Here is a 22,079-nt window from a genome sequence, read left to right as displayed (position 1 = left end):
CCAGATCTCTTAGATCTGCCGCGCTATCCAAAGTGAAGGTTCCCATCATTAAGCGCGCCAGAGCAGGAGGTCGGTCTTTCCGCTATCTAGCTCCTCGTGCCTGGAATGACCTTCCGATTTCTCTAAGACAGGCTTCTAGCCTGATGTCCTTCCGAAAGGCCCTTAAAACATGGCTTTTCCCTTAGACCGCTGCTGTTTTTTTCTTTATGCGTATGTTGCGATTCCCTTCAGTGTTATGTTTCTCCCTCACTTAGTGGGTACCTTCGAAAAAGCGCCGGGATGCTCCAACTGGAGTGGCCGTGCGCTATAGAAGCACAAATATAACATAACATAACATAACATAACATAACATTACTGTGTGAGCACAGGGATATATTTGCCATCTTTGGGATTGGCCTAAGACTTCATAAATGCTGTATGTAAATAGGTGGTCCCCATCATGAATGTATATCTAGATTATGCAAGGCTGCATGTCAGGTACTACGCTTGTTCCAGAATAGTCCTCTCTGCACAAAACCTCCTCTCTAGTCCCAAAGGAGATGGGGCACAGTTTATAAGATAAAACTACTATGCTGCAAGATGCAGCTGGCAAAACGTGTTGTGTCTACCATTAGGAGCTGGTGCTGAATGAGCAGAGAAAAGCAGTACACTATTTTGTTATGTATTCGGAGCAACCTTGTGCAATATGTGCATACTAATTCCCAGGAAGAGTCCCCGAATAACAAGTAACATGTACCGCATATTTCCAAAAGAATGTCATGAAAACTAGTGTATTATATGTGGCCATGAAGAGCAGAGGCAAGAAACACCAAACTAAGGGAAAACGAAAGTGGGCCCAAAAGAGAACACACCTCACTATCAAATCGATCACTTAAGGAGAAGTTACATGTATACCTAAATAGAGCGGCTGAACATAAGGTGAGGTCAATGTGGGAGATGGATTTTTCTGTTGCTTGCATCTGGCCTGCTGTCGTTTCTCCACTCGATCAACCTTTTAAGAGCCTGAGGACCAGAAATTCACATTTTGAGAGGAAGGACTCAGCCAGTTTACTTCAGTTGGTTTTTGTGGGCACCTCTCTCTTCACTGTGCCCCACTACTAATCTCCATGTGATTTAGGGGAGAGAGTTGATGCCTCTTCACTTGTCAATTGGTCGTTAGTATTGTAGCTGCTTTTTGTGGCCTTCTTCCACTGAACAGAACTTTGGAAAAGTGGATCGGCTACTTATCATGCACCTCTAGCCGACTAGACAACAGGTTTGTGAGTTTCAATGTGGAATGTGTGTTGGAGATAGACTAAGCCTCCAATGCACCATCTTTTTCCACTGCCTACAATTCAGCAGAAAAAGACTTATTTCGTGAAGTGTATCGGAAGCCAGTACACCTGCCTTTAAGGCACATGCGTGCTGCTGCTGCTACGTCTCTATTGCCTGTGGTTTAATTTACCCTGAGTACTCACTGCCTATTAAATATGTCCACAGAGACACAGATTTCTGTCCGACAGCGTTCCACCCATCGGTGCATGGATTTGTTGCGGCCATACAAACAAACAGGGACTTTGCAGGATAACTATGTAAAATTATAGCATCATATTATGTGTTCATTGGTTGGAGCAGAACAGTAGAAAGCACCCGAAAAAACAGGACTTCCAAATTGGTTCAAATCAATGGAACACTCTAGAAAGCCAAATAGGAACATCATGCTGCATCGACAAATCAGAAAAAAAATCTGAAATTCTTTCAAATTAAAATGAATACACTATAGCATCCCCGCACACACCATTGCCTTAGATAGGGGAACAATTTCAAATGCAGTCCGTACACAGAGCCAGACTGCATGTGCAGTGGCAAGAATCGGAAATGACACCTTAGGCTCTAAGGGCCAGATGCATCAGAGGGTCTATGGGAAAATGTGTTGATGCATTTGGCCTTAAATCCATAAAATATTAGCAGTCATTTCAAAGTTCTCTTGCTTAAAAAAGAGCCGCTATCGTCAGTGGCCACAAATTATTGACTGAATTCAGAAAATGAACCATTAAACTGTATAGATTATGTTCTATTAAAAAAAAAGTACCATGATCATGAAGAATGTGTTCATGAAATATGGAAGTACTACGTCATGCTATGAGTAGCAGATAAACAAATGTTTCTGTTGGTGTAACAATAAATTTCAATGATCCCGAGACAGAGCAGCACATCCCGAGTACTCAGTGACAGTGTACGCTGTGTATGACCCGCAGAGGGTGATGGGGTGTGAGTTACATCACACCCACTCAATTACAACCTAGAAATCTTGAGAGAATTGAATAATGGGTCTTTATTTAATTCTGAGCTTTTCCTCATTTTTTAGATGTATAAAACGCGCTGGCTTTAAAAACACTCGAACCTCCATGTATGTGAAGAGGTTGAGGGTTGAGATGTGTTCCTTATCTCTAGTCTTGACTCGTGACAAGAGGCGTCACTCAAATAAGCATAGCCGGTGGATTGTGCAGCTAGCACTCGTCACAGATAACCACCATATACACTAGACACCAGAAGAGCGAACAAGAAAGATTTATCAATTTCTCTTTCTGTGAGCACCGGTTTTCACTGTCTGTTAGCTAGGATTTTTTTTTTTACTTTAGGAGAAACTGAAGCCATTTTGTGTTGAGTCTGAAGCAGAACTAGTGTGCGCTCTGGAGCAGAAGAGAACGGTTCAATAAGTGCGTATTCACAATAGGCAACACATTTCATATACATGCAAATCAATATCAGTAGACATATGTACATTTACGCTTGTGATGTGTACATATGTATGTGTTTAATTAAAGTGAAAGGGTATTTAGGTATATCTCTATGGGCATCTTTGTTAGTTAACAATGTATAGCTCTAGGTGACAGAGAAAATGGAGGTAGCCAAATGAAATATGCTACCGGGGAGAAAGTATATTAATAAATGTATGCCCCCCGACTCCAATTTTATACCACAGAACAAATGTCAGATTTGATGTTATTGCCATTGTGCAACTCATTTATTGAGAAAAACACACTCTTCTTCCTCAGAGATTAATTGCTACTATGTCTTTAGAGTATACTATCTCTGCTGATGCTCACAAGGCCTAGTGAGTGTGACTGCATCTCATTGTACAGATTTAATCCACTACCTCCTCTTAAATTTGTATTGTATATAGATGTATTTGTTTATGACTACTAAACAATCCATACACAAAGTATATAAAGGGTAACACGTTATGTACTACCACGTTTTAGATAGGGAGTAGCCCTCATGACACACTTAAGGCTTTGCTTCTTGTAACTCTGTCTCTCCCATACTGAATAATGCTGACAAATAATAGACTACACTTTGCCGATAGATAGATAGATAGATAGATAGATAGATAGATAGATAGATAGATAGATAGATAGATAGATAGATAGATAGATAGATAGATAGATAGATAGATAGATAGATAGATAGATAGATAGATAGATAGATAGATAGATAGATAGATAGATAGATAGATAGATAGATAGATGTTTTGCGTTTACTCTTTGTTTTCTTTCCTGCAATTGGTAAAAGCTTTCTATTAGCTAATAGCGACAGAAACTAACATGCAGCCAGTTAATTTGCATTGCTAACACTTTCAACCAATGCCATCAACTGTTGGAACTTTTAAAACATCACCAGCGAGCCTGATATTTTACCAGCTATCTATGAAGTCAAAAACACGAATGATAAATGCCATTACATAATATACTTATGCAGTAAAAAGAATCACACCACTGAAATTTACTATCACAGTCATGCAAAGATGTGATAATGAGACACCACACTAAATAAGAAACCGAGACAAACAACGGAGAAAGGGGTGACTGCAGAGAGAAAGGGGGAGAGAGAGAGGTGGGAGAGTAAGACGTAGGGACAGGAGAGGGAGTAAGGAAGAGAGGGAGTAGGGAGAGGGAGATGTGAAAAATGCAGAGTGACAGAGAGAGTGCGCGTGTCCTCATAGACGTGTGTGTGAGCTCCTCTCCACTCATGCGCGTGCATGTGGCATTTCTCTGCCTACAGGTGCACTGTGTGTCTGTTCCACATAACCTTCAAAAGCTGAAAACCTACTCTGATTTAATTATCCCTTTCAGCATAACATTACCAACATTGGGCACATGTTTTTAGAAAACTCATTAGGTTTTGGAAGCAGATGCTCGTCGTGGGTGCACAATGGCAATGCAATGAGATAATAGCCTTACAATTCTCGTGAGTGTGAACCTCAGGTACACAGTTCAAACCGTGTGAATAATTACAAAAGAAGTGTACCTTCTCGAATAAAACAAAGCTTTGAAAGTGCCTCTCGTTCAATAAATGTGTGTGTTAAATCAAATGTATTTTTACAACAAAAATGGTCCCTTGAAGTTCTGTACCAAGCATGTCTGCAAAAACAGGTCATGTGACGGGGCAGCAGGTTCATTTGAGATGTGGATGAACTTCAGTAATATGACGTTTAAGGAGTCAGCCAGGTAGTTTGTAGACTCTGGCGTTCCATTCTAAGAGTTGCGTCTTTTTAAAGCCCCTCTTGATCTTGAAGTGTGGAAATTTCCTTTCGATTCTTCGAGCAGCAATTGAAAAGAGAAGGGTCTCGAATGCATGCTGCCCCCCCTGCAAATCACAATTGCATCGGCTGTCTTTCTCAAACTAAAAGATTTTACATTTTCTAAAATGAATCATGTCATCTCTGGCATGCAGGACTGTGAACCACCAGCTTCAGATCAGCCCACATGCTGCTGGAGCAAAGCCACTGGGTTTGGCTCCAAGACCAGTCACACGGAGCCAGAAAAGGAAACATGGCATTTCAGGGGATTTGAAATGCATTCAATAATCCCCGAACAATAATCCAGTTGTGTGTGTTGGTACAGAGCTCGTGTGCATATGTGGGCGTATGTGTGTTCATTTCTACATTAATTATTTATTAAATGTTGTCATGATTTTCTAAAAATAGATGCAACTGGGAAACACCTTTATGAAGTCAGAAAACGTCCATTTCCCTCCTCTGCCCGGCGCTTTTATAGCCCCATCCCTCGCTGGTTGCATATAGCAAAGGGGATACATCAAGGGCGACGAAAGATAACCCTCAGCCTCTACCAATAGTATCTTTCTTGCGTTCTGTCAAGCAAATGGCACACAAAATGGCGTGATCACGATTTTCCCATGTTTGAAGTCACTGACGCGGAGGCTTGTGAAAACCTCCCTTCCTAGTCTTCCACCATGTTCAATCTGATAATTAAGGCTATGTTTTTCAACTGTGCGTGCAACAGCCTATGGGACACACGCATCTTCTTCCATCACCACAGCAGTTAAAAGTAGAACACCGCACAGCCTTTCTAATACCCACTCCTGGGTGGTAAAAAAAATTGGAGCATTATTATTGTTTTCAAATGAATGTACAAACCATGCCCGGCCCAAGCCATACATGCCAACAGGACAAATGCGCGCGGGAGACTTATTTTTGGCCGTCTTCCGCCTCACATTGCTTCTTCTTCGATATAAGTGAATGGAGAAAATGCATTCCCCCGATTATTTTTTTCATAATCTCCCTTTTTCCATTTAGAAAAGTTGGCATGTGCGCTCCTGCAGCAGGTGTCGCCATTTTCGGAGCCCCGCCAAAAGCAGGCGCACGGCCTGCACAACAGGGCACTGAGCCCTGCGCGGCCTGCTCTTTGCGCCCCCTTCCGGCCAGGGCCAAGCGGCAGCTCCTATGACGCCTTTTTCCGCACTCCAGCAACATCCTGCAAGCAGAAAATGCCATCACCTGGAGAGCTGCGAAACTGCAGCGCGGAGCAGAGCTCCCTAGGCGGCAGAAGCAAAGGGCTCGAGTCCCTCAGGCGAGCCAGAACGCACCGGTGCAGACATGGCTCCTGCGGGGTCGGCGGCAGCCCCCGCCCGGTCGGCCTGCCAGCCTCCACAGGCTGCAGAAACTTACAGACGTAAAGAGCATAACGCATCTGAATTATTAAAATGATCTCCACACAAACATGAAACATTTACGAGCCGAGTTTGGGAGTGCTGCATCGTGTTAAACCCAACCCTGGCGTCGCTGAGGAGTTGGGTATACGTCCCAGGGGAGAATCAAAATCCTGCAAGAAGTAACCACGACATGTCATCGACGTGCATTGGATGGTGCGGGCATCACCACCACCTGCACAAACACAGTCTTATTCATCTAGTTCCGGGACACTTACCCCCGCATCGCTCTGCTCACGTACACCACCCACATCGCACGTGCACGTGCCATATTGTCACGCAGAGTGCACTTGTTTTTATCGCTTCCCTTCAAGGAATATACAGTCAGTGGATGAATCGCTTACATTTCAACATAAGTAGAACTACGCCACATCATGCTTTATAGGATTAAAAACAAAACAAACAAAAAAACGGGCAGCTGTACCAAGGGGATGAGTGGACACGTATATGCACTGTCTGATGAAAAGCACTGTCTGATGAAAAGTATACTGTATCCTTATCGGCTGCTGCCCCGCCTCCCTTTCCCTCTATAGAGAATGGAATAACATTAGTCTTGACAGTAACCGGGCAGACAACCTCGATCTAAAACATGGAGTGGGGCATTGGTCCCATCACTCGGTGAAAGATTGAGCGCCCATGAACAGATTTATTTGGCTTATAAATAGTGCTCAATAACATGCAATGCACGCCCTCTTTTAGCCCGTGCTTGCAATAACGGTATACGGAATCCCTCCCGTACAGAACGGGACCTGCAATGCAGGCAAAACAACGCACACAGGATTATTATAAAATGAGATAATGGTGGTCTCGTTACCTGCTGCATCTAGGGGAAAGGGGGCACGCTTTACCTGGAGAAATGACAACAGCGATGCGGCAGGCGGTGTTGTGGCGGGGGTCCTTCGCCTGGTCTGCTCTCCGCCCAGGCTCAGCACGGACATTCTAGGCATGGAAGTTGATTGTGAGCACAAGTAGGGACCGGCCTGTAATCCGGTCGGCGGTATCCATGAAGCGGGCAGCCTCTGGGCTAGAGGGCAGAGACGGGCCGCTGCAATCTGAGCCGGGCTCTACAGTCATCTCCAGGGCAGGAAAAAAACAGGCAGCAGCGCAATCTGGTTGGCATATCCTTTCAATCACATCCCTTCATGTTGCCTGCAGACCAAATCTACTTAGCTCGGCAGCAGCTGACATTATTGACGTTTCCTTTCACGATCCAGAAAAGGGACCAGTTTAGAGCCCCGTCTGCGGTGCCAAAGAGGTCGAAGGAAACAACCCCCAAAGGGAACTTTGCGCCCTGGCGAACGGCGACCAAGCCAGCCCTCTCAGAACCGCTTTTGACCTTGCGATGTGCCTGTTCCAGGTCTGTCCTCGAGCCCTGCTCCGTGAAACCCTCTCCGTCGAACAAAAATGAGCACCTTGGCAAGCAGAGCCTCCACTAGACCAGCCGTGACTGGGGGCTGCTCGGCGTGCGTGCACGGTAATCCTTTGCTTTGTGGGGCTGGAATCCGCTAGTTAGCAGCATAGGTTCTCCTCCGTGACAAAACAGGCTCGCTCACAATAAACAGGAAACTTAGACCAGCAGAAATCCCTCTCCAAGGTGCTGAAGGAAACCGACACACTTAAGCCGCTGGCCCATTCATCTCGGGTGTGTTTAATCGCCCAATCTCTATTCAGCCGTGTTATTGCAGGGGGCCGTGGTTATAACCCCGCACAGCAAGGGGGTACACTCAGGGTGAGACTAGCCCGACGATCTGCCCCCGGTGAGCCATTGCAGGTCCCCCCTGCATGCGCACACCCTGCGATCCGCCTCGTGCCTCACGCCACCTCCACCCTACCTTGAAAAAAAAGCGCAGGCACGACAGCGGCGCCGAGTCAGTTTCGCGCGACGATCTCCAGCCGCCCCTGGCAGCGGGAGGCAATGCGCGTCTCCTTCTCATCCCAGCCGGCCGGAGCCATGCCCACTCACCCGGGCAGCCTGGCCGGGCTCAGGAGAGCCAGCAGAGAGCCGCCACCGAGCCTTCAGTTTCAGCAGTGAGTGCGATCGAGCGGCTGCGGGGGGGAAGTCAGATCAAATCTCAGCAGGCAGGACTGCACCGCTGCTCCCAGCACTTGCCCGTCCAGCCTCCACGCTGAGTTAATCCCGAGACTGACTGAAAGCCACTGAGAGCCCTGTCCAGGGCGTTTAATATGGAAGCGGGATGTCTTCTTCTGCTTTCCACCTCTGTGGCCCGGTAAGGGGACCGCTGCCCGATGAGATACGGTAAACCTGTGCCACTGGCATTACATAACTCGAGAAATGCCCGAATGCCACGTATTTAGGGAGGCGGGGCTCCCACGGAAGCCAAATGTAGTGTTTGTTTCCAAGGACCCGCTATTGAAAAGGAATCTTACGATAAACAGAATAAATTAAAAAAACACAACCTCTGGTTGTCGTGGGAGAAGAGATCCTTAGCAGGAATGACATAAGGTCGTTTGAAGAGTACAGCGCGCGCCTGTCGATCTGGGACGGGGACACCAGGAGGCTTCCCATTCGCGCATCAAGTACAGCAGACGGATCGTGTAATGGAGATACGGGGGCGGGGCGAGAAGGCAGGAGGGAGACGGGGCAAACGGCAGCCTAGAGCCTGTCAGCTTCCCCGAAGGCACTATTTAATGCCCTCCAACATCAGCAGCAGACTACCAAACGAATCCGTGGCCACCGGATCTATGTGGCATCTCTCTGCAGACACTGGACCGTCATCAGAGGTGTAGCTAGAAGGCCCTTGGGTGTTAGGCTTAAAGTGTCCCGGGGCAGACGCCTGCCAACCTCACAGTGAGAGGACTTCTGTAGGGGGCTCGCAGATGCGTCCTACCGGAAAATGCACCGAAAGCACTGCGAAAAGAACCACGCACTCAGCGGGGCCACAGCTGGAGGTACCTCAAACTCAGCGGAGGGCACGGATGGAGGTACCTCAAACTCAGCAGAGGGCACGGCTGGCGTCACCTCGCACGTAGCAGATGGCACGGCTGGCGTCACCTCGTACGTACCTAGCAGAGGGCACGACTGGAGGTACCTCAAACTCAGTGGAGGGCACGTCTGGTGGTACCTCACACCATGCTGAGGGCACGACTGCTGGTACCTCACACCATGCTGATGGCACGTCTGGTGGTACCTCACACTGAGCGAAGGGCACGGCTGGAGGTACCTCACACTGAGCAGAGGGCACGGCTGGAGGTACCTCACACTGAGCAGAGGGCACGGCTGGAGGTACCTTACACTGAGCAGAGGGCACGGCTGGAGGTACCTTACACTGAGTAAAGGGCACGGCTGGAGGTACCTCACACTGAGCAGAGGGCACGGCTGGAGGTACCTTACACTGAGTAAAGGGCACAGCTGGAGGTACCCCACACTGAGCAGAGGGCACGGCTGGAGGTACCTCACACTGAGCAGAGGGCACGGCCGGGGTTACCTGACACTGAGGAGAGGGCACGGCTGGAGGTACCTCACACTGAGCAGAGGGCACAGCTGGAGGTACCCCACACCCTGCTGAGGGCACTAATAGAGACACTTCATTCTGAGGACAACACCGGAATAATCCTGCATGGAGGGCGTTGCTGGAAAAGCCATGTACACAATACATGTTTAAGTCAAACCATACAAACGTATTCCTGGGTTAAACTCACATAGGGACAACGCAGAGAAAAGAGCAACTGTCGCATTACCCAGAAAAACTCACGCGAGCAGAGCTGTTGGAAGCAGACGGATATCGGACCTCAAAAGGAACTCACAGAGGACACCGCCCCAGGACCCTTTGGGAGCACCGGTCGGGAGTGCACAAAGGGGGAGGGGCGATGTGGAAGGACGCTTACACAGATGGCGGATGAAGGTGTAACTATAGGCCTCCCCTCATTGATGGGAGAACGGGCGCCAGGGAGTATACAATCACTGGGGCGCTGGTGCAGAAGCTCACATGCCACAGCGGAGGGCAAACTGCGAGTGTTGCGGGAGAAGGCTCACAAAGAGACCACTTCTGTAGGACGCTTGCACCGAAGACGCTCCTCGAGGCCCCCACACCGAGGGCAGAGCTGATGGAAGCATCCATTTGAGGCAGCGTTGGAGGGCACGAGCCAAGAGAGGACTCTTGCTACTGGTGGCAACTGAATGAAGGCCCTGCTTGAGGAATCACGCCCGAGGGCACTTCTGTAGGAGGTCCCACTAAGGGCTGTGGTTAAGAAGAATCCACTGAGGGCATTGATGGAGGGCACATGCCAAGAGAGCACGCTTGGAGGGAGCTTGCACTAAAAAACAGCCAGGAGAAGCATACGCCGTGCTGCAGGTGGAAACTGAATGGGAGCTCTGCTTGAGTAAGCACTCCGAGGGCACTTCTGGAGGAAGCTCACCCCGAGAGCACTACTGCAGGAAGCTCAGCCCGAGGGCACTTCTGGAGGAAGCACACCCCGAGGGCACTTCTGCAGGAAGCTCACCCCGAGGGCACTTCTGGAGGAAGCTTACTCCGAGGGCACTTCTGCAGGAAGCTCACCCCGAGGGCACTTCTGGAGGAAGCTTACTCCGAGGGCACTTCTGGAGGAAGCTCACCCCGAGGGCACTTCTGGAGGAAGCTCACCCCGAGGGCTCTTCTGGAGGAAGCTCACCCCGAGGGCACTTCTGGAGGAAGCTCACCCCGAGGGCACTTCTGGAGGAAGCTAACTCCGAGGGCACTTCTGCAGGAAGCTCACCCCGAGGGCACTTCTGGAGGAAGCTTACTCAGAGGTCGCTAATGAAGGAAGTATCCAGCAAGGGCACTTCCTGAGGAAGTTCTCATCGAGGGCACCTTTGAGGGCAGGGCTGGAGGAGGGCACATGCAAAGAGAGCACTATTGTAGGGAGATTGCACTGAGAACACTAGTGAAAGAAGCATACACAGTGCTGCTGGTGGAAACTCCGAATGAGGGCTCTGCTGAAAATGCCCACCCTAAGGGCACCTCTAGAGGAAGCTTACACTGAGGTTACTGCTGGATGTTGCTCAGAATGAGACAACTCCTGTAGGATGATTGCACTGAGGACACTACTGTATGACGCTCACACTGAGGACACTGCTGAAAAAGGTATACACAGAGAGCACTGCTGGAGGAAGTGAAGAACAAGGGAACTGCTAAGGGAATCACCCACCGTGGGTACTGCTAGTGAGCACACACAGGGCAGTGCTAAAGAAACCTCGTATGAACAGCAAAGTTCAAAAATACAAGCAATGTAATAGGGGTTCAAACAGGCCGAAATCAAGGAAGGGCATTGCGCTCAATACCACCTGGTTTGCATTAAAACCATCTATAATAGTGGTCTAGTGAGCTGCTCACATCCATGGACACTCGTGTCATGGTACTAATACATGTTGGCACACTTCTGGAGGAAATGTACACAGAGGGTACTTATGTAGGGAGCTTACACTGCTGGATAATGTATATATTGGTAGAACTACTGGAAGATGCACTGCTGAGGGCACAGATTAAATACATGCCTATTTATGGTATTTGTAGTGCACTTTTTTGTATTGTCATCTCCAACCTTTTCGTACAAATGCTGATGGTTATGACTCTGATAGTGCACTGGAGTCTGCTGTCCTGACCCCAGCGCCTGGGCTCTGCCAAAACTGGTATGTTCGACTTGGTAATCCCAAATTGGCAAATGCCTTACCCCCTTATAAGTCTATAATATATGTTACCAGGGATACCCAGGGCATAGGTGGTAAAGGGGTCCCCCAGGCTGCAGCAGGGTTTTCTGCCACCCTGGGTGAGCCATGTAAACTACTGACAGCAAGCCTGCCTTTGCAGGCTGCTTGGGCAGTTCAAATTGCTCGAACTCGCCTGTGCCCTCACAATGTGCGGCGCAGTCAATACCCTATCTTTAATTTATGTCAGGCATCCCTGAGGAAGGCCTCCTCAGTCCAGGAGGCAGGGTACATTATATTAAAGATATGGGCATATGAATGCAAGCCTATGTGTCCTTAGAGTGGCGTTCCCCATTTGACACTACTGTAAGTGTTAGCTGTCCATAGGATAACATGGGCTGCCAACCGGCCACCCTCGAGACTGGCAGCTCCATTATGGTACCACTAAAATATGTCATGTTTGTTATCAAACAACGAGCCCCCCCATATGATTCTCATGTCCTGCGTGTCATGGCATGCACCCAGGTGGCACTTTAGTGGTTGCCCGCCTGGTTGCCCCACCTTCATTGGGCTCTGGCTGACCAGCCCACGCTTTCCCGCACCTGCTGCTGCAAAGACAGGATTCTGACCTCCTGCCAGGTGGTGTGTGATCACTCCTAGGAGTCAGGTACAAAGGCTTAGGTAGGAAGGAGGTCACACCACCATCCTCCCAAGCAGGCTAGTGAATTGGCACATCAAGGCAGTGAGCTTCCAAGGTTGTCCCACTGTGAGGGCACAGCCCTCCGCTTGCCCCCTGCATACTTGCACCCAGGCAAGCTGCAAAATCTGATATGCAGGAGGTGTACACCTCCATAAAGGCTGGCCGTACCTTCAGGATGAACAGCTTAATATATATACCAAAAATAGAATTCTGCCATATTTAGGAGGGCAGCAATAATGGGTTCTGGGTGGAAAAGGTGACTTGCATCACCGGATGTGGTCGCCTCAGGGGGAATTAGCTGCAGGGTCTTGCTGCCCATTGGCTCCTTGCTTCCACACCCCTAAGTCTTGGATTTAGGTAATGCTCCCTGACACCAGAACTCAGATCTGAACAACTTACTTCAAAGGACCAACAGAAGATCTGTTTTGTTGACAACATGACTTTGCCCACAGCACAAAGCAAAAGATGGATACTTTGCCCCTGAGGCAACAGACTTGGGGCAGATTTACAAGCTCCTTGCACCACTTTTGCATCATTTTTCCCATGTTAAAAGTAACACAAAGGTGGCACAAGGGGCTTGTAAATCTGCCCCTTGGAATTGAGTGAATAGCCCTCATCCTTGGCTAAAACTCAACACTCCCAAAAGAGAGGGACTCTTGTGCAAGCCTGAAGCACCCTCAGTCTTCCATAGACTAGTGGCACTAGTCTCCGGCAAACTGAAGGTAAAAACACTCGCCGGTTCCAGGTAATTGCTGGCCATGGGGCCCTTAGTCCCTCTGTAGGATCACTCAAATCTAGGTGGTTCAGTGCATTGTGGTAGTTGTAGTCCAGCTTGTCCTGAAGTATCAGGCTTCTACTTTACTGCCCCGGACCTAGCAAAGTTCCAGAAGCTTTTTGCTGTGCTTAGCGCTGCCAAAGCTTATTTGTCACCAATGCAGTAACCATCCTGCACACTCGATGCTGCATCTACAGGGAACGCTGTGCAACCACACATCAGCAGCTGTGTATTCTTGCATTCTCTTTCTTGCAGCACCATGTAAGCTGTAAACAGCACCACCCACAGCTCCCGCTCTGCACCAAGGACAGCCAGAACAACTCTGCACTTGGACCCCATGGGCTTGGTAAAATTGATTTGACTGTTATCCCCTGATCCTGGGGCCTGCATGACCATAACCCTGTAAGGTTTCCACGTAACTCGACCTGCAAGTGACCGATTGTGACTAGTGGATTTTTGCATTGATTTAATGTTATTTTGTCTTATGTTTTTTACTGCACTGATTCAATATTGCTTTTGGAAAAGGGGGGTGGTGATGGACAGAGTTTCTGAATGATGCAGAATACTCTTACCAAGTCAAGAGATCATGGTTTTAATCCATCACCGTTTTTTAGCTCAATGCACCATCCCAGCTCAGAACCTGGCTATATGCAAATTAGTCTGTTCCTGTCAATATTGCTTCATAAATCTAAAACTCTGGTTATTTGTATGCTATTCTGTTTGTTTTAGTGTCTAAAGTAAGATACAAATTCACTCTATTTTTATAAATTGGTGTCAGATTTCTCTGAAGTCGAATCAATGACTTATCTTCCATGATGGTACTCTGAAATGCTTACCACATGTTCCTCTAGTAAAGCCTGACTGCTCTTTGACACTCTACCAGGACTGAGATAAGAATTTACTAGTGTGAAACCAAGCACATCTAAGGGGTATTGTGATAATATTACATGGTAAGTATAACCAGACATACCCCATAATATTCCACTTTCCCACAGTACTGCTAGAAGGAGTTCTCACAGTGGGGATTCCCAAAGGCAGCTCTCACCACTCAGGACATACATGGAAGGAGCTCTCACGGAGGTCACTCCTGGGGGGAGGGAGATCTCACACAGGTCACTGCTAGAGGGCACTCCTACAGAGGGTACTACTGGAGGAAGCTTTTACACAGGGCACTATTGGTGCACCCTCTCAACGAGGGCACTGCTGGATGGAGCACTCACAAAGGGTACTCCTAAAAGGAAATCTCACAGAGGGAACTTATGAAGTATATGTTCACACAAGGCACTGCCAGAGGAAACGCTCAGAGATGAAACTCCCAAAGGAAGCAGCCACACAGGGCATTCCTTGAAGGAGTTCTTACTGAAGTCTCTGATGGAGAATGTTCTCACAAACGGCACTCTTGGAGGGAGGTCTCACAGATGGCATTCCCATAGAAAGTTCCTTCGGAGCGCACTATAGGGCACTATTTACCAAAGTCCCCGCTGATGTTACTGCTAGCAAGAACACTAATGGTAGAGTGAGAGGTAGGTCACAGAGAATAATACTGGAATAAACATAAGCCAAGAGGACTGCTGGATGAAGCTTAAATAGAGAGGAAGCTCACACAGGGCAACCAGCTGTGGTAAGCTCTCTGCTACAGCAGTGATCAAGGATCTTCCTACTGAACGCAAAGTTAAAAGAAGACTTATCTGTGGCAGAAAGAGTGTGCAAGCATGTTGTGTGTGGATGAGCAGCAGTCAGGCAAGGGTTAGTCTCAAGATTGGCTCAGATTGTATGGATGAAGAGAGAGAACGGGAGACTACACATCGGAAGGAGCTTGTCTTAAAGCAGGGGCCAAAACAATTCCCAGGTTATGGATTTTAGACTCTGTTCACCGAATCACTTTTATAATTCTGATGCCCAGAAAGCAGTTTGCTGAACAGTATTGAAATAAAAAATGCTTGAATCCTCCACGTGTTGCCAAGGCTAAGGCAAGCTTACACTTAAAACACTCCAATAGGTGACATGCTAAGGGCATTTATTGCAGAAGGAAGCTTGTGCAATACTGGAAGAAGCGTGCACTAAGGGCACTGCCGGAGGAGGTTCACACTGGCAGGACTGTGGAAGTGCAACCTGAGCGCCCTACTCGGGAAAGCTCCCATTCAGCACACTGCTGAAGTAAACTCACATTGAGCTCGCTGGTGGAGGTAATTCACTTCTAGAACAGAGTTGAAGTATGTTCACAGACTGCACTGATGCTCGAGAGAGCTCACTCAAATGACAATACTGAAGGCCACACTGATGATACTGCAGGAAAATCCTTGCTGTAAGGATGTCGGTAGGGGAAAATTACAATTCATTAGTCAAGGATGCTGACACAGAGGGGAAAACAGAGGAAGCTCACACAGAGAACACAACTGGAGGACACATCAATAATTTTTGTAAGAAGATCATAAAGGGCTTTTTTGATAAAATTCATAACACAGGAACTAATGGAAGAAGATCATCCATCAAACACTCCTGGAGGAAAAGGGCATTTACTGGTCAATTACGATGGCAGGCGGACTAGTGTCCGTCCCCCATCGTGATGACGACCGGAACCGTTCGCAATACATGCGGCGGTACCGCACACCAAATTAGGATGCGACCGCCACCATGGCGGTCGCATCTTGCATTTTAACATTGTGGCAGGTGCTGCTGACAGCAGCACCCACCGTGATGTAAAAAATGCATGTTGCGCATTTCAGTGCACTAAGTGGGAGGCACCACACTTAGTGCACTGAAATGTAGGGGGTACCATGGGTACCCCCCAGTGCACGTACACCTCCCCACAAGACTTGGGGACCCGCAACGGGCCCCCAAAAAGAACCTCTGCCAGCCTTTTCATGACAGTTTGGCCGTCATAGAAAGGCTGGATTAAGCCTGCATCATAATCTGGTGGACGGTGCCTGTGAGGCACTGCCACCATTTTATGCATGCACACCATGCCGCCAGGCAATCGGTCCGATTGCCTGTGGTGGTTCCGTGGTGGACGGTCTTTGCGTCCGCCACGGTCGCAGTGTGGAGCTGCCCATCATCCTAATCTGGCAGGCGGCCAATCCACGTTTGATGGTGGACGGATCACCACGGCATGGCTGTTGGTGGCGGTCCTTCCAGCATCATAATGACCTCATTAGTGCACTTCTGTAGGAGGCTTGAGTACAGGGTATTTATAGCATCCACCGCACATTAGGAAGAAGTTCACATTGAGAGTACTCAGGGAAGAATGTAATACTAAGGGCACACTGATGGCATTATTCAAAATAAACAAAGGGGCACCACTGGTGAAGATCACACACAGGATACAAAGGCCACTCTGAGTGTAATGTTGGATGTAGAACACACAGAGTGAACTGCTGGAGATCGCACCAATGGCATAGATTAATGAATTTGACTAAGAAGACAACACAATATGTGGGAAAAAAACTTATAAGAAAAAAAAACTAATATGGCAAATCCCAAGTGAATAATGTTAAAACAATATTTGAGTGATAATAAGAAAAAAACGAGAAGTGTGCAGTAAAGTAATATTTCAAAACCTAAGTAGCAGTGTGGCATCAAATAAATACAAGCCTGACTTGAAATTAGGTGAGGGTAAGAGTTATAAATAGTGTTAGAGTAAGGGCCATAGTTTGGTTGTAGGTAAGTATGGATGTAGAGTAGTATAAAGGTACATATTGATGCAATTTCCTCGTCATTAAAGTGTGGGAATGGAGGAACCCCAAAAATCTTACACCTTACAAAGACACCTCCACAAGCACCCACGGATGAGTGAATAGGGGATGTTGTTAATCCACAGTTTTATGAGGTACACTATTGCATATCAAAAATGCAGTCACTTAAGTACGGACAGGCTCAGTAAGTGAGTTCTCAGGCAAAATTTGAACTTTTAAATGATTTATTACAACAATTCAAAGGGGTACAATACAGAAATGCTAAAGTGCAGATAAATAAACCCATTGCCATGAAGGCTGTTAGCAATAGAGTAAACAGAATAATTGTCAAAATCCAAAAAAGTATAATTCCCAAATGAGAAGTAATATTAGAAAGGCATCTGACAATATCCATTGTAGAATTGGAAAGGTCACTGGCTTACTACCAATTAAGAGCATTTATAAACAAAGTCTTCTCATGGAATATAACAGAAACTGCATATTCTCTACAGTATGCGCAAAAGAATACAATTTCAGCTAATCAGAGCACAGACGTAATTTGCATTATACTATTTTACTAACTAAGTACTATCCCACTATATGTGCATTAATTCAGCCCCCTCTATGCTGATGTCATCCGGAGATGGCAGAAATAACGAGTTGCAAAACAACAGAGAACTATTGTGAATTAAAGCATTGCAGCGAGCAGGCAGAAGAAACCTCGACGATTAACCATTAAATGCTGAAAAGACTCATCTGTGAACAATGTCAATTTGAAACAAACATGACTTTGGTTGACTGTTCACAGCATAAATAATAAACAGTGAAAGTGCAGGGTGATATATCTATTTTGAACAAGATGACATAGAGTCCTAGCTGAGGGCTAGTTAGCATAAGCCAAGAAAATGCACTTTACAAGTCATATCAAAATAATTTGAAAGGCATCATCAAATACATGTACACATGTGAATAAGAGTCCGGATATCCAGATTATTCTCATTGTTAATAATACACAATTCAATAAATGCAAAAAAAGTATACAAAAGGCATCCTTCATTTTAGGCTTGCCCATAATGGCAATCAGCTGCACATGGAGTATTTTGCATATTTATTTATTTAATTATATAGTAGTCGTATTCCTTTCATTTTCTTACACACTGACAAAAAGCTCAAACCTTTTTCATGACTGCAGGACAGGACATAGAAGGCACTTTGAGGGTATGCTGGAGAAAATCTACTTTGAGGATACTAGTGGAAGACTCAGAAAGATCACTGCTGAAGGAAGGTCATACTGAGGACTTTGATGTTTAATGTAACAGGTTGTATCCTTGTGAATACAAAAATATTAAATACAATTTTTTTTAAAATCCTGGCACAGACGTAGGGGGCATAATGTTCCTGTAATGTTCCTGTAGTCTAAAGGATGGAGCTAAGGTAACAAATCAATTTTAACAGTTGTCCAATTGTTCACTGCACACAATGGACATTGACTTTTATACAAGGAGAACAAGCTTCCAAAACTAGACACTGTTACTTTTACAGAGCTGCTATTATATGGGTCATCTTTCAGCATGAAACGATTGCTAACCGTGCCACCAGGCATTTTATTATCACTTTACATCCTTTTCAAGGACAAAAATATATTTGCCAATTTTTATCTCATGTCAATAGTATTGAAATCAATTTTGTTGCATAAACAATTAACTTTTTTACTTTATTTTTTAAGTCTTCTAAGCCACAATAATCAAATAATCTTATTGCCAGTGCACTTGAGACATAGGTTGCAATGATTTAACATGAAAGAGAAAAACAGAAAAAAATATTCTGAAAGCATACCAACTAAAAACTTTTAAAGTGAGAGCAAAAGTGATGCCTCACGATGCAGGTAAAAACTGAGAGTTGCTGGGGTCCTTGAAAATATATCAAAAACGTAAATTATTTTGAATACAATTATGCAGACTTTCCTTCCGAATACTGACCAAAACTATTGACATCTACTATCTAAAACATTTATCCTACACTGATTAGAATTGATCCATGTGCGAAATCCATCTATTTTGCCCTGATCACCCCCATTTTCTGACGGATGCTGGTGGTTACTGACTTTGATTGGGCCCTGGGCCCTTGTAACCAGTGCTCTGTTTAAAAGATATATGATAATTAGGTGTAATTATAATTGATATGACAACCTACCTGTGAGCCCCTTTTATATGGTAGGGTGTGCAGGTTTAAAGGCCTAGCAGATTTAATGCACTTAAGTGTGCACTGCCTTGTTGGCTGCTGTCATTTTAAATGGTAACCCAGCGTTGCAAGCTGCTTTTAAAATAAAACTGTTTCCACATTTTATTTTGGAATTAAATGTACTTCCAAAGTCTTAAATAACCTTATGTTTACATATAAGCCACTCCTAAGGTCTACCCTAGGTGCCTCCAGGGTAGGGTGCTATGTTAACATAAACTGGGACATTATACAATATGTTTTTACTGCATTCACTCCATAGGCTAACATGGGAAGACATTCTTAAGCTTTAATAAAGTCTAAAAATTGACAGGAGTGAGCTAAAATAATAATTCAAAGTGTTTAAAAAATAGTTAGAATACATCCAACAACTTGCCACGGTTGGGTTAATTATATAACTCTGATGTGCCTCTAGAGCAGCCTCTCCTCATTGGCCAGCTGTTGACAGGCTGAGCAAACTGCTCTGATGAGGTGTGAAGTGGCCTGAAAGTAAACAAAGGGAAATCTGGTGGGAAGAGATCTGCAGGCTGCAGAGCAAAAGGCAGGAAGGGGGCTGGACAGCCTAATTGGTGTTCAAAAAGGGAAACACACTTAGGATAGGGCGCAAGCCCACCCCACTTCCTACGCCGCCAGTCAGATGAAAGCCCCTGTAATTAAATTAGCAGAGGGACTTAAAGGGGAGTATTAGAGAAAGTTAGCAACACCTATAGATTGATTTAGCCAGTCCTTAAGCACCAGGAGAGATTTTCTACATTTTGGTTTTTAAAGAACAGTGCGCTGTGGGACAAAAATATGCCACACTTCAGGGGAATTGGTCATCATTGAGGGTGGCACCGTTCACCCCATTGGTCAGGGGTGCCTCCCGATTTGCCAGTCCAGAAACCTGGCTACATATATGAGAGCTGCCCGGCAGCTGAGATCCTTGTCTGAAAGCAACAAGAAGACGAACCACTGCTCTGCTGAAAACTTTGCCTGCACCAAGAGGACTGCTCTCAGAAGGACTGCACCTGCTGCATACTTTGTGTTTAATCAAAAGAAGATCATTGCCTGACTAAAAATTTGAGGAATGGACTCCCTGAAAGCAACAGGTTAAAAGAGATGCACATGCGTTATCTCCACCAAGGAGAGCCCAGCTGGACAGCCTTAGTGGACTTGGATTTGGCCAGGTGCATCTTGGGACTTGTAATCCCAACTTCCCAAGAAGCAACTCAGAGATTTGGGAACCTTGGATTGATGTTGTGGACCCTTCAAGAGCCCCGAATAAAAACATTCTAGAGGAAGGCCCAGAAGTTTGGAATAATTTTGAGAATTTTTGTCAAAAGCTCCATAAGTTGACTGACCCATCATAGAGAGTCAAGCCGGTGACATCAATCTGCGACTTGGCCTGAGACTTCCATGAGTTTCCCAATGTATCACGGTGAGCCAAGCCACTGTCAAAGTGCAAGGCAGCCTGATTAAGAGACACGCTTGACAGTGAGAGAAAAAGCTCCAAAAGAGTGACTAAGTCAGAAGGTAAAATTTGACTGGGTCCTATTGCACTTTATACCTGACCATCGCAGTCGGCCTAAAATTTTGACTTTGTGACATTCACATGCGACTGGATGTCCCTAGTTGGTGCCTTTGGCTTTTAAGTACAAGAAAGTAGTTAATCTTTAAAAATACAGAGACACTTTTTTGCCATAGCGCTGCTGTAACTCTCTCTGCCCTTTCACGTTACTGCTCGCGGAACCCGCTGCGCGGGTCCCGCTTCGTGTGTGGGCTGCCTTCATCACTACCGGCGAAACCTGCTTCTGGAGTTCTTTGTCAGAGGCAGTGACTGTGAGTGCTTGTGCAGGACTGCGAGCGAGTGCGGGCGCAGGACTCCAAGTCCCAGGAGCGCCCGCCAGACCCAATTGGAAGCACCTGGGCTGCTCTCCCTGCATGCTCCGCCCCACCAACTTGCTTTAAGAACCTTTGCCCCTGGATATTTGCTGAGACACTTTTTTGCCATAGCGCTGCTGTAACTCTCTCTGCCCTTTCACGTTACTGCTCGCGGAACCCGCTGCGCGGGTCCCGCTTCGTGTGTGGGCTGCCTTCATCACTACCGGCGAAGCCTGCTTCTGGAGCTCTTTGTCAGAGGCAGTGACTGTGAGTGCTTGTGCAGGGCTGCGAGCGAGTGCGGGCGCAGGACTCCAAGTCCCAGGAGCGCCCGCCAGACCCAATTGGAAGCACCTGGGCCGCTCTCCCCGCATGCTCCGCCCCACCAACTTGCTTTAAGAACCTTTGCCCCTGGATATTTGCTGAGACACTTTTTTGCCATAGCGCTGCTGTAACTCTCTCTGCCCTTTCACGTTACTGCTTGCGGAACCTGCTGCGTGGGTCCCGCTTCGTGTGTGGGCTGCCTTCATCACTACCGGCGAAGCCTGCTTTTGGAGCTCTTTGTCAGAGGCAGTGACTGTGAGTGCTTGTGCAGGGCTGCGAGCGAGTGCGGGCGCAGGACTCCAAGTCCCAGGAGCGCCCGCCAGACCCAATTGGAAGCACCTGGGCTGCTCTCCCCGCATGCTCCACCCCACCAACTTGCTTTAAGAACCTTTGCCCCTGGATATTTGCTGAGACACTTTTTTGCCATAGCGCTGCTGTAACTCTCTCTGCCCTTTCACGTTACTGCTCGCGGAACCCGCTGCGCGGGTCCCGCTTCGTGTATGGGCTGCCTTCATCACTACCGGCGAAGCCTGCTTCTGGAGCTCTTTGTCAGAGGCAGTGACTGTGAGTGCTTGTGCAGGGCTGCGAGCGAGTGCGGGCGCAGGACTCCAAGTCCCAGGAGCGCCCGCCAGACCCAATTGGAAGCACCTGGGCCGCTCTCCCTGCATGCTCCGCCCCACCAACTTGCCTTAAGAACCTTTGCCCCTGGATATTTGCTGAGACACTTTTTTGCCATAGCGCTGCTGTAACTCTCTCTGCCCTTTCACGTTACTGCTCGCGGAACCCGCTGCGCGGGTCCCGCTTCGTGTGTGGGCTGCCTTCATCACTACCGGCCAAGCCTGCTTCTGGAGCTCTTTGTCAGAGGCAGGGACTGTGAGTGCT

General features: G+C 47.1%; 1 protein-coding gene across 3 annotated transcripts in view; it reads right to left on the bottom strand.

The window, feature by feature from the left end:
* Positions 1–8,358, bottom strand: part of LRFN5 (leucine rich repeat and fibronectin type III domain containing 5) — a 1,086,380-nt gene extending 1,078,022 nt beyond the window's left edge. For 2 of the 3 annotated variants that reach the window (XM_078659746.1, XM_078659744.1), the window contains exon 1: positions 6,840–8,357. The gene's annotated coding sequence lies outside the window, so the exon portion shown is untranslated. Of the gene's footprint in view, positions 1–6,839 lie in introns of all 3 variants that reach the window. The other variant, XM_078659745.1, reaches the window with a different exon arrangement.
* Positions 8,359–22,079: the final 13,721 nt, after the last annotated feature.

The sequence above is a fragment of the Lissotriton helveticus genome, chromosome 9 (assembly GCF_964261635.1).
Source record: "Lissotriton helveticus chromosome 9, aLisHel1.1, whole genome shotgun sequence".
NCBI classification, from domain to species: domain Eukaryota; kingdom Metazoa; phylum Chordata; class Amphibia; order Caudata; family Salamandridae; genus Lissotriton; species Lissotriton helveticus.
This window is presented reverse-complemented; position numbering and strand designations above follow the sequence as displayed.